We start from the raw sequence: 21,907 nt of genomic DNA on the forward strand, positions 1-21,907 counted from the left end.
TTCAACAATTTTCGACAATTTTGAAAAAAGTATACCTAACGTGTATCTAAACCCTGCACCCTAAAACAATGTAATATATTGCAGCTTACCACTCCTTAGATGAGGTGCAGTAGTTTTATTTTTTTCCTTTTTTTAGGCCCTTTTTCCTATATTTTTACTTGGTAATCCTGCAAACACATTTCCTGTTCCTGGTGATATGTACATGTTGGCAAATAGCTCATTGATGGTTCAAAGGTTTATATGAGACATGTATTTATATATGTATTTTATGATGTCATTATACAATAAAATTGTTGGGTTTTTTTTTTGCAAAATTGGTTGTGGTGGTGCCTAAAAAGCCCATCCATGATATATGTTTGGTGTTACTATGCCTAGTTATGGGATGTGGCACCCATAAAATCTCCCTCTTCTTTTTAATATACAAGAAAGAAATTAACTGCATTTGTGACAAGATCAACAGGTAGTTTCTGTACCTGCCAAAAATGTTGTTAGCCTGAAAATGTTAAACTAATGCAGCCACTATATCTAAAGATTTGTAAGGTGCAATATATGACATTTTTATTAGGTTTAGTTATCCTTTTAAAGCTACTGCCATCGCTAACTACTCTGAATATAATTTATCTAACTTTTATAGTATAAGCACATAGGTACATGTTGCATTAAATGTGTCTTCTTTCTATTGTATCTTTCTAGTATGGAAGAATGTGAATATTTATGTACAAGGCTTGCCATAATGGTAAATGGAAATTTTAAATGTATTGGACCTCCACAACACATAAAAAACAGGTACATAAACTTCCTTCATCATAAATCAATGTCAAATATGCTTAAATGATATACCAAAAATATATTTTGAGGCTACTTAATACGATAAAGCATTGTTTAAGCGTGTCTTTTTCCTATACATTTTCTAGTTTAGTGCAGTTGAATGTTATTAGCAGACAGAATTCAGTCTAGAGAAGTCAGTCAGAAAAAAAACCAAGATAATGTCAACTTTGTTGATGTGGATATCTGCACCATCATCCTGCTCTGTGCCTGCCTTTTCCCAAAGCCACTCAAACAGTATTGTGTCATCAGACACTACCCCTCCCCCCATAATAATATTTTTTGTAGCACAATAATTCTGTAATGATCCACTTATAGTCACACAATGCTTGCAGATTAGGGGCCTTTTCTTCACCTATCTTGGATTGTGTCCTCCTTCTGGAATGCTGAGACTTGCTGTTTCTGTATGCTTACTTTCACTATCTTCTAGGCAATATATTCTGGAGTGTATTGGTGCTGGACATTTCCTCCTTTTGCAGCTTAGCACTATCATCAGTTACCATCATAGTATACTAAGATGTTCTTCAATAATATTTGTCAATTTTCATTTACATACAACAACCTAATGTACATTTTTATATTTGGGAACATGAGCCAGCTGTTGACATTAATGTGAAAAGAAATACTACTTGTATTCAGTCAGATTCTTAAAATGCCAAATTTCACCAGCAATGTTATGATCTACACATACCCAGTAAAGTTGTAAGTTAAGAAATATCAGAAAGTAAGCACACCACGGACTCAAACTTCCATCTAAATACACTAATAATGTGATTATTATTTTATTATTATTATTATTCTGTGCTATCATCCCACTAAGCTGCCAGAAGAGTAATTCTTCAAAGTGTGGATATCTATAATATCAACCAAAATGCAGCCGTACTCCAGTATGTACCCCTGAGGAAGTCACAGAGATATAACGTGTATGGCAGAGTCTTGGAGTGACGCCATCATGCCAGAAACCAGAAGTCGGGGGACCAGAAATGGTCTGAGCAGTGATCTGAGTGAGATACAGTGTTGCTGACATTGCTGCTAATATACAGTGAATACCCAACTGTCTGCACACCCCTGTAAAAATGACAGGTTTGTTAGATGTAAAAAATAATTAGATCAAGATAAATCACTTTAGAATTTTTATCACCTGTTAATGTGACCTATAATTTGTACAATTCAATAAAAAAAATGAAACTGTTTAGCAGGAAAAAAGATAAAAGAATGTGGCTGCATAAGTATACAGACCCTCTTATAATTTAGGGATGTGGTTGTGCTTCTGTTCAGAACTAACCAATCACATTCAAACTGATGCTAAATTGTAGTCAGTACATACCTGCCATGACGTAAAGTGACCCTGATTAAACTAATTTAAAGTTCAGCTGTTCTAGTAGGATTTTTCTGACATTTACTCAGTTGCCTCTTACAGCAAAAGCCAAGGTCTGGAAATAGCATACAAAACATCAAAGGCATCTCACTGTTGGAAGGTATCAGTCAGGTGAAGGGTACAAATAAATTCTGAGGCATTAGATATGACATAGAACACAGCAAGGACATTTTCAATATGTGGAGAAAATATGACACAACAGTGACAATACCAAAAACTAGGCATTCCTTCAACATTGATGAAAAAACAAGAAGAAAACTCTACCGGGAGGCTGCCAAGAGGCCTACAGCAACATTAAAAAAGCTGCAGGAATTTCTGGATTTCTGGCAAGTACTGGTTGTGTACTACATGTGACAACTATCTCCTGTATTCAAATGTCTGGGCTGAGGGGTTGGTTGGAAAGATGAAAGCCTTTTCTTACAAAGAAAAACATCCAAGCCCAGCTATATTTTGTGCGAAAAGTGTTATGGCCTGAGGAGGCCAAATTTTTTGCCCGTTATTCCAAAAAGTATGTTTGGCGGAAAAACAACAATGCACATCACCTAAAAAACACCATACACACAGTGAAGTATGGTGGTGGTAGCAATATGTTTTGGAGCTGTTTTTCTTCATCTGGAACTGTGGCTATAGTCACGGTAGAGGGACTTATTTACAGTTCCAAATATCAGTCAATTTTGGCACAAAACCTTCAGGCCTCTGCAATAAAGCTGTAGATGAAAAGGAATTTCATTTTTTAGCATTAGAATGACCCAAAGCATACCTCAAATCAACAAAATATTGGCTTCATCAGAAGAAGATACAACTTTGGAATGGCACAGACAGAGCCTGGACCTAAATCTAACTAAAAATGTATGGGGTGAACTGAAGAGGTCTGTGCACAGGAGATGCCCTCGTAATCTGACAGATTTTATGCACTTTTGTACAGAAGAGTGGGGAAAAATTCCCAAGGCAAGATATGCCATGCTGATAGACTCCTACCCCAAAAGACTGAATGCAGTCATACAATCAAAAGGTGTTTCAACAAAGTTTTAGTTTACGGTTGTACAGATTTATGCAACCACATTATTGTAAGTTTTTTTTTGTTCCTCTTTAAAGATTTCAGTTTCTTTTTAGTTAAATTGTACACATTTAAGTGTACATTTACATTTTCATGTAGGTCACATTGAGGATGGAAACATTCTGTGAATTATCTTGGGTTGATTTTTTTTTACATCTCAAAAACCTGGCATTTTTACAGCGATGTGTAGACTTTTTATATGCACTGTATGCTGAGCAATCTGCACTTAGTGCAAAATTATAGTGCACCAATTTTGTAAGTGCTTTTTCTGTATGTGTATTAAACATTTTTTAAATGGAGAACTCTATAGTATACAGCCCTCTAAAAACTAAGGGGTCTATTCACTAAGCTGGCATAGGCAGCCGAGTGAATAACCGACCTGAAGTGAAGTGAGCCGAAGCTAGCCGAAGGATCGGCCGAAGCTACGGCTAGATCCTTCGGCAGCTTCGTGAATAGACCCTTAAGTGCTGTTTGATCTTGTATAATAGGAGGTTCACCAGAGAGGGTCAGTCTGTGTCCAATAGTGGGACCAATAGGACTGCACCAATTTATTTGAAAATGAAAAGGGACTTTGCGCAATTGTAAAAAGTGAAGCACATGAAGCAATTTTTATAAGCTTTCGAGTATAGATTGCTGAAATATGCACAGCACGAAAACGTGCAAACTTTAACTTATGAGTGGATTCCGTGTGTTTTGCAGCTATTTCTCTGGCAGGAATCCGCCCAGAAAATCGCACTAGAACTTTTTTTGCGGGACGAGTGTTTTTGTACTCCTGCGGATGACGCCCTAGTGTGAACAATTCACATTGGAATGCATTGTTTTTTATGTTTGGCGTGTTTCAAAAAACTGCTCATGTGTGAATAAAGCCTTAGTCTTCAGCACTTAGCTCAGACAGGAGACAAATCAGCCTACATAAGGACCTTACAACCTGACAGTGGGCTCAGATGTCTGCTCTGAGAGGAACACGATAGACCTAATATAGCAAGCAAGCATATTCCTAATGGGTAAAACTTCACAATTATAACAACTTAAGGCTGCAGCACTGAAATAGAAGCAAGGCAGGAGACATCAGCCAGCAGGTTGGTGAGTATAATGGCTCTTATTATGCAAGGACGTTTCTTTTTGTCTTTTTTTTCCAAACTAACAAGATTGCTTTAAAAGTGGAGATTCATATTCTTACATATATCAATTCCTAACTGGTTTTATTTATTGTTTCTTACAAATGTCTATATATTGCAGCTTGCCAGTCCTTAGATGTGGTGGCTGCATTCATTTATTTTTTCCAGTTTTCCTTTATTTTCATCTGGTGATCCTGCCAGTGACACACTTCTTCTCCTAGGGTCACAATGCTAATTTACTGTTCTGTATTTGTGCAGTAGCATTGTTACCCTAGGACAGGAAGTGTGTTATGATGACAGAACAGTTTCCACTCCCCTAATCTCAATAATATAAAAGGTAAGTGTTCTGTAGTACAGTAGTGGTGGACTGGACTGGCTGGGCTTATAATACTGTTTGCAAAAACACTGCATAATGCACAGAACTCTGGCAGAATCAACAGGCATGGATATGACAAAAAAACTTTTAATAGTATATTTAAGGACCAAAAGTTAGTTAATAAGAGAAGCTCATTATTAGGATTTACATCTACTTTGAGAAAAAAACAAGCATTGTACATACCTAGTATCGTGTCCTAATCTCTAATATACAGGTGGAACTCGAATAATTAGAATATCGTGCAAAAGTTCATTTATTTCACTAATGCAACTTAAAAGGTGAAACTAATATATGAGATAGACTCATTACATGCAAAGCAAGATAGTTCAAGTCGTGATTTGTCATAATTGTGATGATTATGTCTTACAGCTCATGAAAACCCCAAATCCCCAAAAGTATTAAGTGACAGCAACTATTTTCCTATTTTGTTACAGTCTTTGCCATCACTTATTGTTGTTTTGTAAAAAAATTATTATTTGCCAACTTTAACTCTGTGGTTTATGTAGTGGAAGAATTTTTTTTAAAGTTATGCCATGCAGCACTTGGTTTCGAAGCTTCCATATGAGATACAACTTTCATTGGATCAATCTGATCAGACCATGTGGGGCACCTGCAAGGATTCTGGTGCCAGCTTCTTAGTAAAAAGAAAAACAAGTACCCCCTCATACCAAGTTTCCTGATTAATCATCCTCCAGGTTTTTTCTTATGTGTTTCCTTTGAGGATTCCCTTATTTCTTTCTCCATTAATACCTGTTACTGATTAAATCTTTTAAACATACAAACAAGAGAGGTTTAGACCCTTGTCCATTCTATCCGTTATGCAAAAAAGTTTTGGCTGGAATTAGGGTTTAGAAAACGGGTTTTATCAAAAGACAACATCTGGAGCAGTTGTCCAAGGTAACCAATCACCTTCTATCTTTCATTTCAAAGCTTCATTAAACATGCTGAAGAGAGAAGATTTTTTGGACATTGGGGTTCCCCTTAAAATTCCTACCAGACCTAAAGGGTCTGATATGACTTTTGTGGGGAACCCCACACATTTATTTTTACATTGGGGATCATCCTAACATTCCTACCACACCTAGCGGGTCTGGTATGAATTGGCAAGGGTCCCCACGCTCTGGCCCTGTCTCCTTCTGTGCCAAGCATATGAGTTCAACTTGGCTCTGTGCTTTGGCTGCTACTGAAGGGTTCCTGCAGCTGAAGCATTAGCCAATCTAAATCCTTTGGCAGCTTAGTGAATAACTCCCAAAGTATAATATGCACAGATTATCTAGAGAAAATGTATAATCTCTTATTTTGTGTCTAGATTTGGACATGGCTATTCTCTGACTTTGTGGCTTAATGAAGACAATGATCGTGCACATTCTGTAATCACTTATTTTAAATGTCACTTTCCAGGAGCGTACCTAAAGGTAGGCATCCTGACATTATAACAAATGCTATCAAAAATTCACTTCTGCATCCTGTATTTTATCATTTTTTGCTGTTTTTTTTGTTTCTGGGTTAGAAATTGGAATTTAAAATTCACTGCTTTTACATGAGTAGAATGTACATGTTGTATCACAGTACTTTGCATCATATTTTATGTAACATTTGATAAGCATTCTTCCAGAACCTTAAAGGAAAAAAAAGTACTTGTTTCTGTTTATCAAAAGCAGAAATCTTAAAAGCACACATTTTTTCAGACAAAAAGACTCTGGTTTTAACTGTAGGGCTTGCTTTAAAAAAATCGACAAAAGAACATTTATGAGCAGCAGCAATAGTATTTAAAGTTGATCTCCAGGAAAAAAGCTAAATATACCACTAAAATACATATATTAACACTGTTTAACCGCCAAGGTGTTTGTGTTTCTGCCCATCTAGTCCTGAGATTTACACAGCCCTAGCAAGAAACACAGGCAAGCTGGTGACCTGGTTTTTCTAGATTGAAGTTAAGCAAGGCAGTTAGGTAATCTCATTGCCTCCAGGTTATAACTGGACATTGAAGAAGCAACATTAGAATTAATAAATTACCTATGTTCTATTACTATGTCAATATATCCATCATCTGCACATTAAATACATTTAAGTTTTTTGTTTTTTTATTAATACATAACTGCATTATTTGGAATCTCTATATCTGTCTAGAATTCACTTCTAAACATAATCAATATTTGATGTTTATTTAGGATTACCATCTGAATATTTTGGAATGCCATATATCAAATCAACAGGGAAGTTTTGATAAATTGTTTCAGGTTTTGGAAAGTATGAAGACACAGCTTCAAATCAAACATTTTTCTATTACACAGACATCTCTGGATCAGGTATTTTAGTGATTATGATGATAATGAAGATACTGATCAATCATAATTTAATTGAAAGCATGCTATTCCTATAATAATTTGTGATTTTTTAACAAGGGTGCCGATTTTTGCATTCCAGCCAAATCTCAAACATGCTGGTACCCCTTATTTTTCCTTGAAATCCCTGACATAGTGTGTACCTACTATCTATGGTGTGGTATCTACAGTGTGTAGAAAAATCTATGGAATATATCTAATCATAGGAAAGCTTCAGATAAATTACATCCTTTCTGCAATTTCTGTATTGTAAGAAAGAAATGAAAAAACAGTTTCTTCTCGAACCCCCAGAGTGCACCACATATATTCTTCAACACAACATCTTGGAGTTGATTTTCTAAAGAAGTAAAGGCTGTCCACCTCACCTGGCAAAGTCAATAGTAAATATATAAGGGGATTCTGTGAATACTCAAATCATGTGTTAGCAAACCTCATTTTTCTTTTAACCACTTCAGCTCTCATACCTATAAACCCCTAATGGACAACAGCAATTTTTACATTTATGCTATTGGACTGTTTATTGTGAGATAACATTGTCATAAATGAAGCTCATGAAGTAATACATAATTTTTTGGGAACTTTTTTCTATTTTGACCTGTGATTTTTTTTTACAGACAGCAACAGCACCCCAAGCTACTTTTTTTGACATGTGTTTTCATCAGTAGTTACTAGGCCTGCTTTGACTGGCAAAAATAGTAATTTAATGTCAGAAAAAAAGTATTTTGTCATTTGACCGAAAACAAGTGTGTTTGCATGATGCACCAACAGGCCTAAATAGAGATCTGGAAACCACGGGGAGGTTAAAGCCCTTATGGTCTTGTGGCTGAAAATTGACCAGTGCCGTTACAGTTTGGCAGCATAGCCAGGAGCCTTAAATTGAGTCACTGAGAGGAAAATGGCACATAAGCAATATTGGCTGCTGTGAGCCATTTAGTCACATGCTCAATGCACTTTGGCTGGATGACCACAAAATTAAACCAAAGCCCCCACAAAAAATATACAATCACTAATCTACCAACCCACTAAAGAAAAGTCAACAATATATATTTAGATTAGATATTTAGATATAGATAGATGCTGATATTAATAGGGTGCCATTATGGGTCACAAATACTGGGGAAATTATTTGTGTACACAATACTACACACCAATTTTAAACCTTACTTTTGTAAGTGTACAGTATTACCTGACAACTGTGTATTACCATTTTAAAATGTGCCATATTTAGTAACCCCCACACCTGTTCCAGTGTAAAACTTGTAAGGGAAACTTAAAATATTATGAGAAACAAATTGAAGATACTTAACATAAATTGAAAGATGAATTAGAAAGGCCACTAGATACACAACCAAGAAAGACCACAATAGCCTGTGGTCTACACCAAATTAAAGGTATACCCTGACTTCAAAGAGCTTGAGAAACCGAGAAATAAAGTTAAAAGCTTAGTTGAATACCCAAACCTTTTAATTTTATATCTCTGTTTCTCGATACGTAACATAATAAATCAGTGCTTCCAGTATGATTGCTTACATGATGTTGAGATCACTGTCGGTTCCTTGGAAACTGCAGAATCTCAAATCTCATGAGAATGCACTTCTCCAATTTGCCTTGGATGAGGGGACTGGTAGCCATGGTCCAATGTGAGTATCTTTTATTTTTTCCCCTAACTTTTTATTTATTTTCAGATTTACCTTAGTGTTTTTAGATAAGGGTTGGGAACTACTAAATAGCAGGACTGTGCAGTTTTATGCAAGATTTAATTTTACAACTTAAGAATTTTGGATGTATGAGTGTATGTTATAAAAAATTTCAAAAGTTTTTTGGATGTATCTCCTACATTTGTCTTCCCTCACCCACCTGCTGCCAATACCTATAATTGTAGGCTGTTTGCTGTTTTGTATGATGTAGTAGGAGTGGCTCCTACTACTGTGTAAAATGTCACTTGCAGATAGTGTGCAGTGTCATTAAGTCATTACAATGTTACACAATATTGCTAATAGAAATCCTAGTTTGTCCTAAAAATTAGTGATGGACTCAACACACCTGCGTTCAGTTATAACTCAAACATTAGAACATGGAAAAACTTCTAACTCGAACTTAGAAATCAATGAAAGTCTATGGGACCAGAACTCGTAAAATCAAATGTCCCCATTTTGAAGGCTTACCGTATGGCCAAAAAAGGGAATGAGGATTCTGGTACTGCCCTGGGGGACATGTATCAATGCAAAAAACATTGGGATTGGGCCTTGGGTATTGGTGGGGCCTGAACACTGTAACCCCTCACAGTAAAGGTGGCCATACACTTGCGATGGTTGTAAAGTAATAAAAAAAACATACGATCTGCCCATCTTGGACAGGCAGATCGTACTTGCGATCATTGCAAGCCTGCCCCCCTGAGGGGCGGACTTGCGATGACCGCAATACTGAACGGGCAGTGTGCGCGTGCAAACACCGGCCCGTTCGGCATTTGTCTACCGAGCATCACTCAAACCAGCCGAAAATCGTAAGATTTTCGGCTGGTTTTCTAGCATGCTCCTTAGACAAAAGACGTGCGAGCGTACAGTAGAAACGGTTGCATGTCTTCATTCACACTGCACGACTCTCGTACGATTGCGGGATTTCCCGTGATTCTCGAACGTGTATGGGCACCTTAACTCATGGTGAGCCCTGGAATTGGCCCTGCTGTACAAAATTCTAATTATATGCACCTGTCACACACCTGTCTCCTTGTTGGCCTTTCAGACATGATGTGGGGCTTATTATAACATTTTATTACAGAATATGGGATGGCAAAAAATTGCTACTTGGGTGCAATACTTTATCACATGTGGTGGATGGTTCACTATAAACTGTTGTACAATGGCTTATTATGAAAAAATAAATAAAAAAAACGGGAACACGTGACGCAGAACAGCAATGAGGCAGCAAAACCTGCTGCTAAAAAAACCCCCTAACAATTAAAAAAGAAAAACAATTCGGAAACACCTGTGCTGCAGAAGGGGGAACATCTGCGACATGGACGGGGGAACAGCAATTGTGCAGCAAAAGAACCTGCTGCTGAAAAAACAGGAATTAAAAAAGAACAAAAAAACAAAACAGGAACACTCGTGACACAGAAGGAAGAACCACCCTTCCTGATTTTTCATTGTTTTGCACGTTTGTCACACTTTAATGTTTCAGATCATCAAACAAATTTAAATATTAGTCAAAGATAACACAAGTAAAAACAACATGCAGTTTTTAAAGGAAGGTTTTTATTAAGGATGCACCGATACCGATACTCGTACTCGGGCAAATACTCAGATACACAAAAAAACGAGTAGCTGTGCCGCTTCCGCCATCTTCAGGGACCCGAATCCGCCGCACACAGGACCTCCATCGCGTCTTCAATGAAGCTAGATGGCCAAGAACTCCTCCTCCAAGTCCTCAGTCATCTTCTCCATTCTGACCTCTTCTCCCGCTGATTGGATGATTGATTATAATGGTCAGTGTCCCCCATATCTCTGACCTACATTGGTATTGTTTACATGGAGTTTTTTAAGTCTCCTACTATATATGTACCGTATATACTCGAGTATAAGCCGTCCCGAATATAAGACTGTGATCTAACAAATATTAAGTTACAGGGGTAGAATTTAAAAACAATAAACTGTTGCTGGGGTAATAATTGAGGTTGCTTGTCTCTTCTGACTTTTGCATTTTTTTAACATTTCTTTTATTGTTTGTTTTTTAATTACCACATCATATTCAAGAATAAAGTATTTATTTGCTACATATTTACTACAGAGAGTCCTGACAAAAGTATTTTACAGAAATGCATAAACATATAATTTTTCAATTTATTTATAAAGTACATTTGGTATGCAAAAACTAAGAGCTGCCATATGTTTCTAGTAAACTATTTTGAACTAAAAAACACCATTAGTAATTGTTCAGTATAACTTACATAAATATACTTTGGTCCACTGCTTCCATATCAGTTGCAGTATTGTTTCTAAAGTCTTATCCCTCATTTCAAAACATATCTTTTAATTTGTCTTATTTTCCACCTTTCTTCCACACCCATACATTTAACTCTGCCATTTACTATTTAGCAACCTTAATTGTAACTTTGGTGCCTACCTAAAGAATAATATACCACTCAATTACACATTTTATATGAACACTCTCTCACACTCTTACTTTATTGGAACATATTTTCCTGCCTTAAAATGTATCTTAACCCAAGAAAAAACATTCAATGTGTTGTATTGTATCAATATTGTAGCTTACCCATCCTTGAAATATGTTGGTTTTTTTTTTTTCAAACCTATTTAATTTTGTTTAATTTCACCTGGTGAAGAGTGCCAGAAACACCCTATCTGTCTTACTGTTTTGTTTTCATTTTGTTTGTTACTCACTGTTTTGTAGGGGCAGCATTTTTACTTCAGTACAGGAAATGTGTTGGGACTATAGAACACCTTCCCCTCTCCTCAACTTCATAAAACAGGGGAAGATGTTCTGTAGTTTACAGAGGTAGCCTGTGCAGGTTTGACTTCCTTCTTAGTAGTAGACTTGCAGCAGCTGATTTAGGTAGCACCCACCAACTGGAATAAAAACAAGTTTAAAGGAGAACTATGGGGCAACCTTTCCATTCCTCCAGTCAGCACTGGAGAAATGGGGAGGAGGGAATCCCTGTAGGGAGTGATGAATGACAGTCATTGCTCTCTGCAGGGAGAGGATCGGAAAGTCAGAGATCGGCAGTATGTGTTCGCTAACTTCCTGATCAATAGAGCCAACCTGTGACAGTTTCAGTGTCACAGGTCAGTTTGAATTATGGGGATGAGTGTTTTTCACTCACCCCACAATTTTCCTTTAAGCGTATATAAATGTAAACCATATTGATATTCATTTAACCACATTTCTCTTTACTTCACTTGGATAGTGCCATACTCTGAGTATCTCTAGTCTTGAAGTATGGAGCTATACAGGTCTATGAGGGCTCACTGCACAAGCAACCAGCACTGAAGAAGATTTATGCTAATGAGGCTGTAAGCATTAAAGTGGGCTGTGGTTTTACTGCTAGGTCAGCTGAGGCTGAGGACAGAGGTTCTAACTCTTTCCCACTCCGTCCAAAAGAAAACAAAAAAGTTAAACTTTAATGGTTATCACAGAAGACTGAAAATACAGTCCTTAAAGTGTCTGTTTAAAAATACTTGCAAAGAAACAAAGGAATGCATGTCAAACATGTCAAGCGTCAACATTGTGTGCAACGGCAAAAAACTTTGGCACCCAATATTGTCCATTGCTGGTAATTTAAAAGCTTTTACAAAAGCCATCAGCTTAGAGTTAACCATGATTAATGGCCCTAGTATTTTTTCTTTCACTTCAGCGTGCATGGCAATACCGAACATGTGCAGTGCAATTGTTTTTTTATGTTTGTATTCTTCATTTAAGTATTCAACAGTAGAGTAAGGTATAAAACAAAATACAGTCAGTACACAGTACCACTAATTGACAAAGCAAACATTTAGAATATTTCCCGCAAGGTAAGGTACTGTGAAAGGCAAGTGCTAGTGAAAGACAAATGATTTCTGAAACTTATTTAACCTGTAGAAATGCACAAAACCTTAAGGAATTAACAGAATGAACCTATTGAAGAGATAGAAAAGAAAAAAGGGAAGGCAAATTAATACATAACAGTGTATAACAAAAGCGCCAGCAGCTTGTATCCAAACAAGGAGAATATCTGCAGTGATCTCAATGTGAACCGCAGATGGGGCAGGCTCCCGAACAGGCTCTAGGGAAGCCTCAACTCTGGAAGAAACAAAACACAAAGAGCGCCTCCATCGCGTAAAAACGTTTTAATACAGTGGATTTAAACAAATAAAAACATACTCACAAAGGTAGAGTTTTACAGGCATGAAATAGTAAAAACGTGAAAGGCTTAGCCCACCGGCTACTCTTCCTCCCTGAGGTTAACGTTTCCGAGGTCACGCCTCCTTCGTCAGAACCTGACGAAGGTTCTGACGAAGACCTGGAAAAATTTGGCATCGTGACAAAATGCTGGTCCTGTATGGTATCAAATTCCCTGTAATAGGATAGCATAAAACCATCTGGAGCCTTGCCTGTCTTAAAGCTTTTTATGGTGGCCCCCAACTCCTAAAGGTGTTTCTAAGATTTTCAGAATTTCAGAAGAAAGCTGAGGCACTCGGGACCTCAAAAAGTAAGGGAAAAAGATGTTTCTAAAATCTTCCAGTAATGGTAGAGTAGTGAACAGGGGTAGGTTATAAAGAGCAGAGTAAAAGGTCCTAAATGCATCTGTTATTTCCAAGGGGAGGTGCGAGTCTCTGACCTGACCAGTAGAGATATATGGAGCATAATATTGTGCTCGATGATCTCTCAAAGCATTTGCAAGAATGCGGCTGCATTTATTGCCAGATTTGTAAAATATCCTCTGACAATGAGCTAAAGATGCTTAGGCTTTAAGAGGAAAGATAGCTTGGATTTTTAATCGCATCGTAGTAAGGTCTGCCAAAATAGACTGATCCAGACATGCCTTACATCGATGTTCCAAATAATGTAAATCTTGGAGGAGGCAGGACAACTGAGACTCTCGCTCTTTTTTAATCCTGAATCCATGTTTTATCAGCACTCCTCTGATGAAAGGTTTATGTGCTTCCCAGGCAAGCATAGGGTTGCTATCCGTGGTTGAAAGTAGAAATCAAATTTGTGTAGCACCTGAGTCCTCAATAAGGAATTGATTTAAGTGCCAAGTCTAAAGTTTAGGGGGTGAATCTTGGAGAAGAGAAAACCAGATAGAGACAGGGACATGGTCTGGCCAGGTGATATTGCCTCTTTTGGCCGTTGTCAATTAAGGGAGATTCCTATATTTCAACAAAAAGAAATATATGCGAGAGTAACTGTGGTGAGGGTGGGAGTAGGAGTAGTCTCTATCATTCAGATGGAGGAGAAGCCAAGCATCCACTAATTGGGATGAGTGAAAAGGGTAATCTATCAGCTTGCAAAAGGGGCAGGGAAGGTTTGAAGTGTGACCAGAGGAGTCCATTTTCAGATCTAAGACAAAGTTAAACTCTCCCCAAAGATCAAGGTCCCTTCCGCGAATGTGTCCAGATGTAACAAGATAGAGCGGGAAAAATACTGGCTTGATTGGTATTGGGGCCATACATTGACTCCAAGGTAACTTTGGTACAGCCAATCATGCCCTTTACCAATAAATAATGGCCTTTAGAGTCTATGTCAGAATCTAAAAAGATCTGTGGCACAGAATTGACAATTTCAAAACACACTTTGATTTGGACTTGAAGTTCACAATGGTAGCCCGTAGGGAAGTACCTATTCTGCAGCAGGGGTGTCTTGTCAGCATGGAAATGGGTTAGAAGAAACGCTATTTGTGTCTTAAGTCTCTTCAGTTCAGTAAGTAAGATCTTCCTCTCCTCAGGCGTGTTAAAAACCTCTACATTCATTGAGGTAATCTGAATCAAGGAGGACCTCATGTCAGGGAGTACAGATTGCGAACAAAGGAACACAGAGCAGGAGATGGGGAGCAGGGGGATCCACGGTATCTACCCCAATGGTAGAGAATAGTATAGGGGAGACGGGGAAAGGGGGGAAGAAATAAAAGGGGGAAACAGTAGAGTGAAGAGAGAGGGAAGAGGGGAGTAAAATAAATAAAGGTTGCAAGGTGGAGTGAGAATGGATATAGGAGGGAGGTAAGCCTGCACCCCCACTCCCCCACATGGTGCTCTTTAATGTATTGCTGGGACTGGATCGGATCAGTACCTTTAACCACACAACTGAGTGACTAGAACCTGCTGTAGTGACATAGTGTGAATTGTGTGTTGCGTCTCCTATAAACACTACCGGCCTGTTGCGCCGTGGAAGCAGTTGTGTTGGGGGGATTCGCAATACTCAGTTCGCCCAAACTAGATCAGGGGAACCAGGAGATCCTGTAGCACTCACCTACCCCCTCTCCTCTGCCGATACTAAACCTATAGTTGCCCAAGTGGCAGGGAATGATGTGAAGTGATTCCAAACCCTCCGTTAAACACTAAATGGAGTGTGAAGGAAGGAATCATAACTGAACCCTGTCATTACACCAGTAACTCCGCAGTTGAGCGTCCAGTTATAGCCTCACGGGTCATTACAAAAGGTTACATGTTCCAACACTTTGGAAGAAGCCGGTATGGGCTGTTCTAATTGGGAATCAATTACTCCATTGTATGTTGCCAGTGCAATGCTAAGAGGCCAAGAGACTTGGCACATTCAAACATTTAATACCAGCCATTCCCAAAGGGTTCACTACTTTTTTCCAGTCTAACTACATGTGGTACTATATCATCCAGAGTTTCTATTTCCACTTTTACTAAGGTGCAATCACCCACCTCACTACAGCTGTCAGTCCCTTCTATCACCTCAGACTAGTTTTCAAAACTATAGTCACCTTTGTGTTCTCCAATGGTAATCAGGATATCTCCCTCTAAACATTTCTATTTTTCCATTGTCACTAATGAGAACTGTTTGTTTTACTGACTCAGCTAAATAGGCAATCACTTTGCTAGGAGAACAGCCTTTGCTCTTTAGTAAATCAACCACAGTGTCTCCCGGTTACATGGAAGGTATTGGCATCCTGTGTACTGATATGCCTGACTGTCACGTACCTGATTGGAGACAGAGCTGAATAGGGGGCTACTCTCGTACCACCAGTCTGACTCACCCGGAGATGGTAACAGGTGAGAGGGTAACTCAGGGAGGCACAAGTGCTTAAGAGGTGGTCTGTGGTTTGAGTGCGTTGACCAGGGTAATACATCCACAGGAACTGATGTTGCGGGAAATTGAGGTACCACGCGTTGCAAGGTCAGAGTGGAGTTGGGCTGGTAATCAGGGTCGAGGTCACTAGCCAGGGTCATGCACAGAAGGACCAGATACACAGGTGAGGTGCTAAATCAATGTTCAGGATGGCAGGATCAGGGCCACAAGCCAGAATCATACATGGATAAATCTGAAGCTAAGGGGAAGTACCAAATCAAAATTTTCAAATGCAGGATCGAAGTCATCAACCAGGGCCATGTACAGGTAAAGAGTAAAGTTAAGAGTCACAGGAAATTGATAGCACAGGAACAAGGGGAAGCTTTAGGTCAGTCAGCAACAAGCCCAGTGCTAACACTGATTCTTATAGGCCATCTGACGCCACTGATGTATGCACGTGTACACGCTAACTTCTGCGCACAATGTTTCCATTACATACACATCTTCGCACGCATGTCCACAGGCGCGGCCGTGCATCCGGATACCACCATGCATGCAACCCCAGACTACAGCATGTTTTCCCATAATTCTCAGGACAGGGCTGCGCGTGTGCACCCATACCGGCCTCTTGGAAAGTACCTTACACTGCCTATAGCATAATCCTGGTTAAAAAAATAAAATTAAATAAATTAATTACCTATATCTTCCATACCATGGAGTATACAATTTTAATAATTATAAATATTTGTTGCATCAAAACATTTAAAAAGAATAAAAGCATTTCTTAAAAACTTAAAGATATGGTATTAACCCCTTCGTGACGGGAGACGTACTCTGTACGTCCAGCCACAAAGGGACCAATATTTGGGTCATTCCAGGACTATAATGGTTGTGATTGTGTTTGTTTTCTAAACATATATACAGTAAATGCCTGTCACATTCTCTAATGATAATTACATATCTGTATCATAGCTTTTTGCAGTAACTGTACATGTGTTCAAAGCATTTTGTTAAGTGTAAACATGTATATAGTAAATAACTTTAGTTAAGTGACTAATCTAGCGTACCTTTTAAGTGACAGAGAAAGCATATTTTTGTTTCCAAAAAGTGGCATGCTAGCTTTTATATGCCAGAGAGCAAAGTTCCCTGACTTGAGAAGTGTGGACTGACTTGAGAAGAAGCCCATAGTTTGCAAGTGGTGGCAGCCCATGTATGTGTTTAAACTTGTACGGGTAAAGGAGTAGTGTTCCCAATTATTGACCAGCCTGCAGGTTATGGTTCCAATCTTTCTCCTGTACCAGTGACAGTAGGAAGGAAAAATGTGAATTTGGAAGTGTGCATTCTTCATCTAATGTCAGTATTGTACCCATGCTGACAGTCAGTTATCACCAATAGAAATGTTGTCACTAGGTTATGGGCGAATCTGCTTGGGTTCAATTTGCCAAGGGTTCAATAAACCCAAACTTTGCAGTGAAAACTGTTAAAGTGTAAGGAAGTGAATTCTGCTGTTAACTTCTGGCTCTTTTTTGGACTAACAATCAACCAATTGTCAAAAAGGGCACAGAGAGCTGGGCATGGTTGGACATTTAGCAAAGCAAAAAATGTTTAATAATGTACAGTGGTAAGAAGGTCCTTTTTAATTCAGCTTTCAGGGTGACAGTAAAAAATACCAATCTTCTAAATTACATCCTTGGGAGATGCCTTTAAGTTGTGTGTGGTGTTATGGAACAGTACAATTTTCATGGACAATGTCAGTAACACTGTAATTTGATTTGACATATTCGGGATGTTGTGAGGATTTAGCATCAAATGTAGAGTTTTCAAAGACTTGGTCCATTCTGAAACATACATTTTAGGGCTCCAGCCCATTTTTATTCAGCAACAAAAGTTCCTTTACACAAAGGTTTTTCCCTCACAGAGTTTCATCAGCATTACACTGGCATGGAATTACACAACAATTTTGATTGTTACCCAACTTGGCCTGTACTGTTCCTCTGTCAATTAAAGCACTGTCCCTCCACAAGCAAGACAGTGACCCTCTCACTTTAGGCCTGGTTCACACCTGAACGTTTTGTAGCGCGTTCAACGCTCGACGAACGCTCTACAAAACGCTCAAACATCTAAATTCCATTGTATTCAATGGGTCTGGTTCACACCTTGCTGTATTTCCGCCCGTCCGAACGCGATATAAAACGGCCTGCGCCCAAAGAAGTACATGTACTTCTTTGGGGCATTTTGGTCTTGCGTTTCCATTGGGATACAGCCAAGTAGCCCATGGAAACACGCGTTTGTCGCGCGTTTTTTTTTACAGCGAATCGCGGTAAAAACGCGAGATGCAAAACGCGCGACTGACGCGCATATTCAATACGCCTAGGTGTGAACCCAGCCTTACATCAAATATCAGTTTGGTCATAGCGCCTGTCTTTAAGAACAGACAGCCGAGAACACACACTCTCCTAGTGTCTCTGCACACACTGCTGTGTGCAGTACAACTGTCTCCTGAAGAGAAAGGAGCACTGGCTGGCAGACTGATTGCTACGTGAAAAAAAAAACAACGCCCATCTGACAGTCAATGTCACACCTGTTTAAAGACTCTTTCCACACTGAACCATGCCTAGTCTGCACCTACTCACTGAAAGAGCATCAGTCTGTCACAATGTGTAATTGATTTTTTAATGTTTACATTTAGCTTTGTCTAGCAGTAGCACTTCAATCCAATTCATTTAAACTTTTTCATGTTTTAAAGTAGTTTTTTCTGCCAGTAGCAGTCACAACAGATCTAAGCTCTGAACTGAGTTCAAACTAGACAGTGGCACAACAGTTTAATAGTATAATTTGTGAGCTTCTTTTTTTTGCAGTACTCTAGTGCATTGTTTTTAAGGTTAAATAAAATGTCAAACCAAAGTTCACAAAAACACCTCAAAAGCACAACCCCACATCCCTCCCATCCCAGTATCCCTAATTATTCCCCAAATATTCAAAATATAGAGTTCAGGTGTTTGGTAGAAATTGGCTAGTGTCAAGAGTATTCTAGCACTTGAATAGGTAGCAAATAAAAAGACAAGGCAGGTTTTATCTTCTAATAAAAATTAGAATGTATTATCTTAGTGACAATAGCCACAAATATGTTATAGTGGATGGACAGTATGTAAGCAGCTTGGTTAGGCCACAATATAAGAGGGAGAAAATAAGTAGTGTATTTTCTAAGCGACAATAGCCAAAATATTTTACAATAAAAATAATACATATATCCCCAAAAAATTAACCTTGAAATGCTAAATCCCCAAAATATAGATAAATGTAAAATAAAATAAAAAACCCAATAAAAACACTGTGAAGGGAGCATGAGCAGCTAAACAGCAACTAGAGTTGATGACGCACACAAAATGGTTGTCTAAAAAAGGACTGTTGGGTCTCTGAGCTATAAACATTGAGGAAGGGGGTACACAAGAATATGTAGTCCACAACATCCATGGTAATTTCACGCAATATAGCTCAGTATGGCACTGTATAGCAACTAAAACTCCATGAAGCAGTGTAGGGAAAGCTGGCAGTCTGTTTAACACACACTGACAAATAGCTTCTGGGAACCCACCCTTTTATAGTGGGGGGCCCCACATAGTGTTTTTAGAATTGTTTTGCATGGGGTTCCCCTATTATGAATATTGTGAGGATCCCATACTGTTTTGTGGGGGTTCCCATTAACATCTAAATCAGGCCCATGAGCTCAGCATCTAGGATAAGGGCATGCTGTAGATGGAGTCCCCAGCCACTTCACTTCTTTACGAAGCAGGCAAAAGCTGTCATTTGCTTGCAATTTAGCCAGCGTTTTTTTGTAAATGTCTTTTTAGTTGTGGGTAGGTTCACAGGCAGATTCAGGTCATCCCCAAGCATGTTATTTGAAGGAATTGTGCATTTTTAATGTTGCTCTTTAAGCATGATTAAAATCACTTCTCCCAGCCAAACAACATTTTTTATTTTTTTTATTTTAATTTTTGGTTTGATACATGTCCTCTAGGGGACTGACCAGCTCTCTCTTTTTTGTTGTTTGTTAAATCCTTGCCTATTAGCCTAGAAAATGGAGAGAAATTATTTTCAAGATTCTCCTCCTATTTACTTCAATGGGGTTCACATTAAAGTTTGCAACTGGCAAACTTTTCAGCATGTTCACCGAATGCACCTGCAAATTGAACCCAAGGAAGTTTACCCATCACTAATAGACAATATTATGTCTCAAAGTCCATGATGCAGGAAAAGAGATAGAAAAGATATCAATACACTGGCCAGACTGCCAGGTTGACTGCCAAGGGTGATGGCTGCAGATAAGCTAAACCATGCCATTGCCCAAGAGTAAAGCAGTGGACTGCAAAGTACAGCACAAATTGTAAAGCTAAAACTTGATAACTGAGTATGTTCCAGAGTGGAACTGAGAGCACACATGGTGACATGCCGCTCAATGAAAAGAGATAGTGATATAAGCACATTGCACATTAAAGCACTTCAATTTCAACACAAGAAAAGGGAGGACGCTAATATTATTATACCCACCTGAGTATAATAAATTGAAGCACATCAATATATCAAAATATAATGTGTACTCGAAAATGATGTATAATATTTTAAAAAATCCAACATTATTAAAAAAAAAAGGAAAAAGAAAAGAGAATGGATTTTAACATATTTCATATAGAAGATGCACGAATAAAGCACTTGACCTGTGAAGGTCATGTATGCACTTGTAATTAAATAACAGATGGTGCCAGGTGTTCATCCAATCAAAATAGAAAGTCCCCAGCACTCCAAAAATATTTTTTCACTGATTTAAAGGCCACCGTATATAAGATCAGCTGACAAAACTTTAGACTGTACTGACAGTCCCAGACACATAAGGCAATGATCTGCACAGCTCTGCCCATTATCCTAAAATAAGAAATAAACCCATTGTTGTATTTGCTTTGGAAAGTAAATAGCCATAAATAGGTTTAAAGTGAGCGTGTGTTTTCTCCATGCAAAGGAGCTCTGTCACATAGGGTCAGGCAGAAAGTTCTTAGCCCTGTGTGAGCTCTGAGTCAGGACTAGGAGTCTGCGCTAGGCTTCCTCCCTGCTCCAGTTCATAAGTGTAAATTGACTATTTAGTGTGTACAGTACTTAAATACATACATGATCTTGGAGCAAACATGTTATAATTACTATCATACTGAAATTTTACTTTCTGAAAGAGAAACATTTAAAAAAAATGTAATTTAACTTTTGCTATAAAAATTCATTTTTGCTGGTGTTTTCTTCAAGCAAATTTCATTTTCTGTCATAATTTTCTTTAAATCAAGTTAATTGCCTACTGAGACAAGATAACCATGTGCTTGCTAAAGATAATGCAGATAAAGTCCAAAACTGGATGTTTAAATAGCTAATTAGAATTTTTAGCGTAAGTGGCATATATCTACTAGATAGTAGTAACTTTTCTCTCCTTTTGTTGCTCTAAAGTGTCAGGCAATTAACGTACAGCAAAAGTGATACTCTGTTATCTAATTAAGCAAAGCATAGTCAAAGGATGCTTGGATATCTAAGGAGTGTGTTGTACAATGTATAATGAGCAAACCTGGGAAATCAATTTACTGAATTGCAAAAATCTTAATTTTAAACTTTTCTTTTAAATATGAATCTATATGTTGGCACCTACCTTTGCTGACCTCTCCTCTTTAAAATGCTGGTTGTTTATTTTAGAGGGGGTGGGGCAGCCTGGTGTTTGATGAGAGGGCACTTTTGTGTGAAGTATTCTGGGCATTGGTATTCTGGGCATGCCTACTCATGGGATAAACACGGCTTGTTGTCTAGAACAAAATGAATATTTGCCTATGTTTTTAAGAAATGTGCAGTTCTGTACATTAATTATTCATTGTATAAAACCCTTCATTCATCACCAAGGCCAGTAAAATATGAGTTAAATAGCACATACCTCACCCCATAAGAAAAAATATATCCTTATAGTATGGTCAATGATAAATAAGAATGAGCAGAGTGATTTTGTCAAAACTGTAAAATATTGAAGTTGCCATTGGC

The sequence above is a fragment of the Nanorana parkeri genome, unplaced genomic scaffold (assembly GCF_000935625.1).
Source record: "Nanorana parkeri isolate BGI_ZX_2015 unplaced genomic scaffold, ASM93562v1 scaffold317, whole genome shotgun sequence".
Taxonomy (NCBI): Eukaryota; Metazoa; Chordata; class Amphibia; order Anura; family Dicroglossidae; genus Nanorana; species Nanorana parkeri.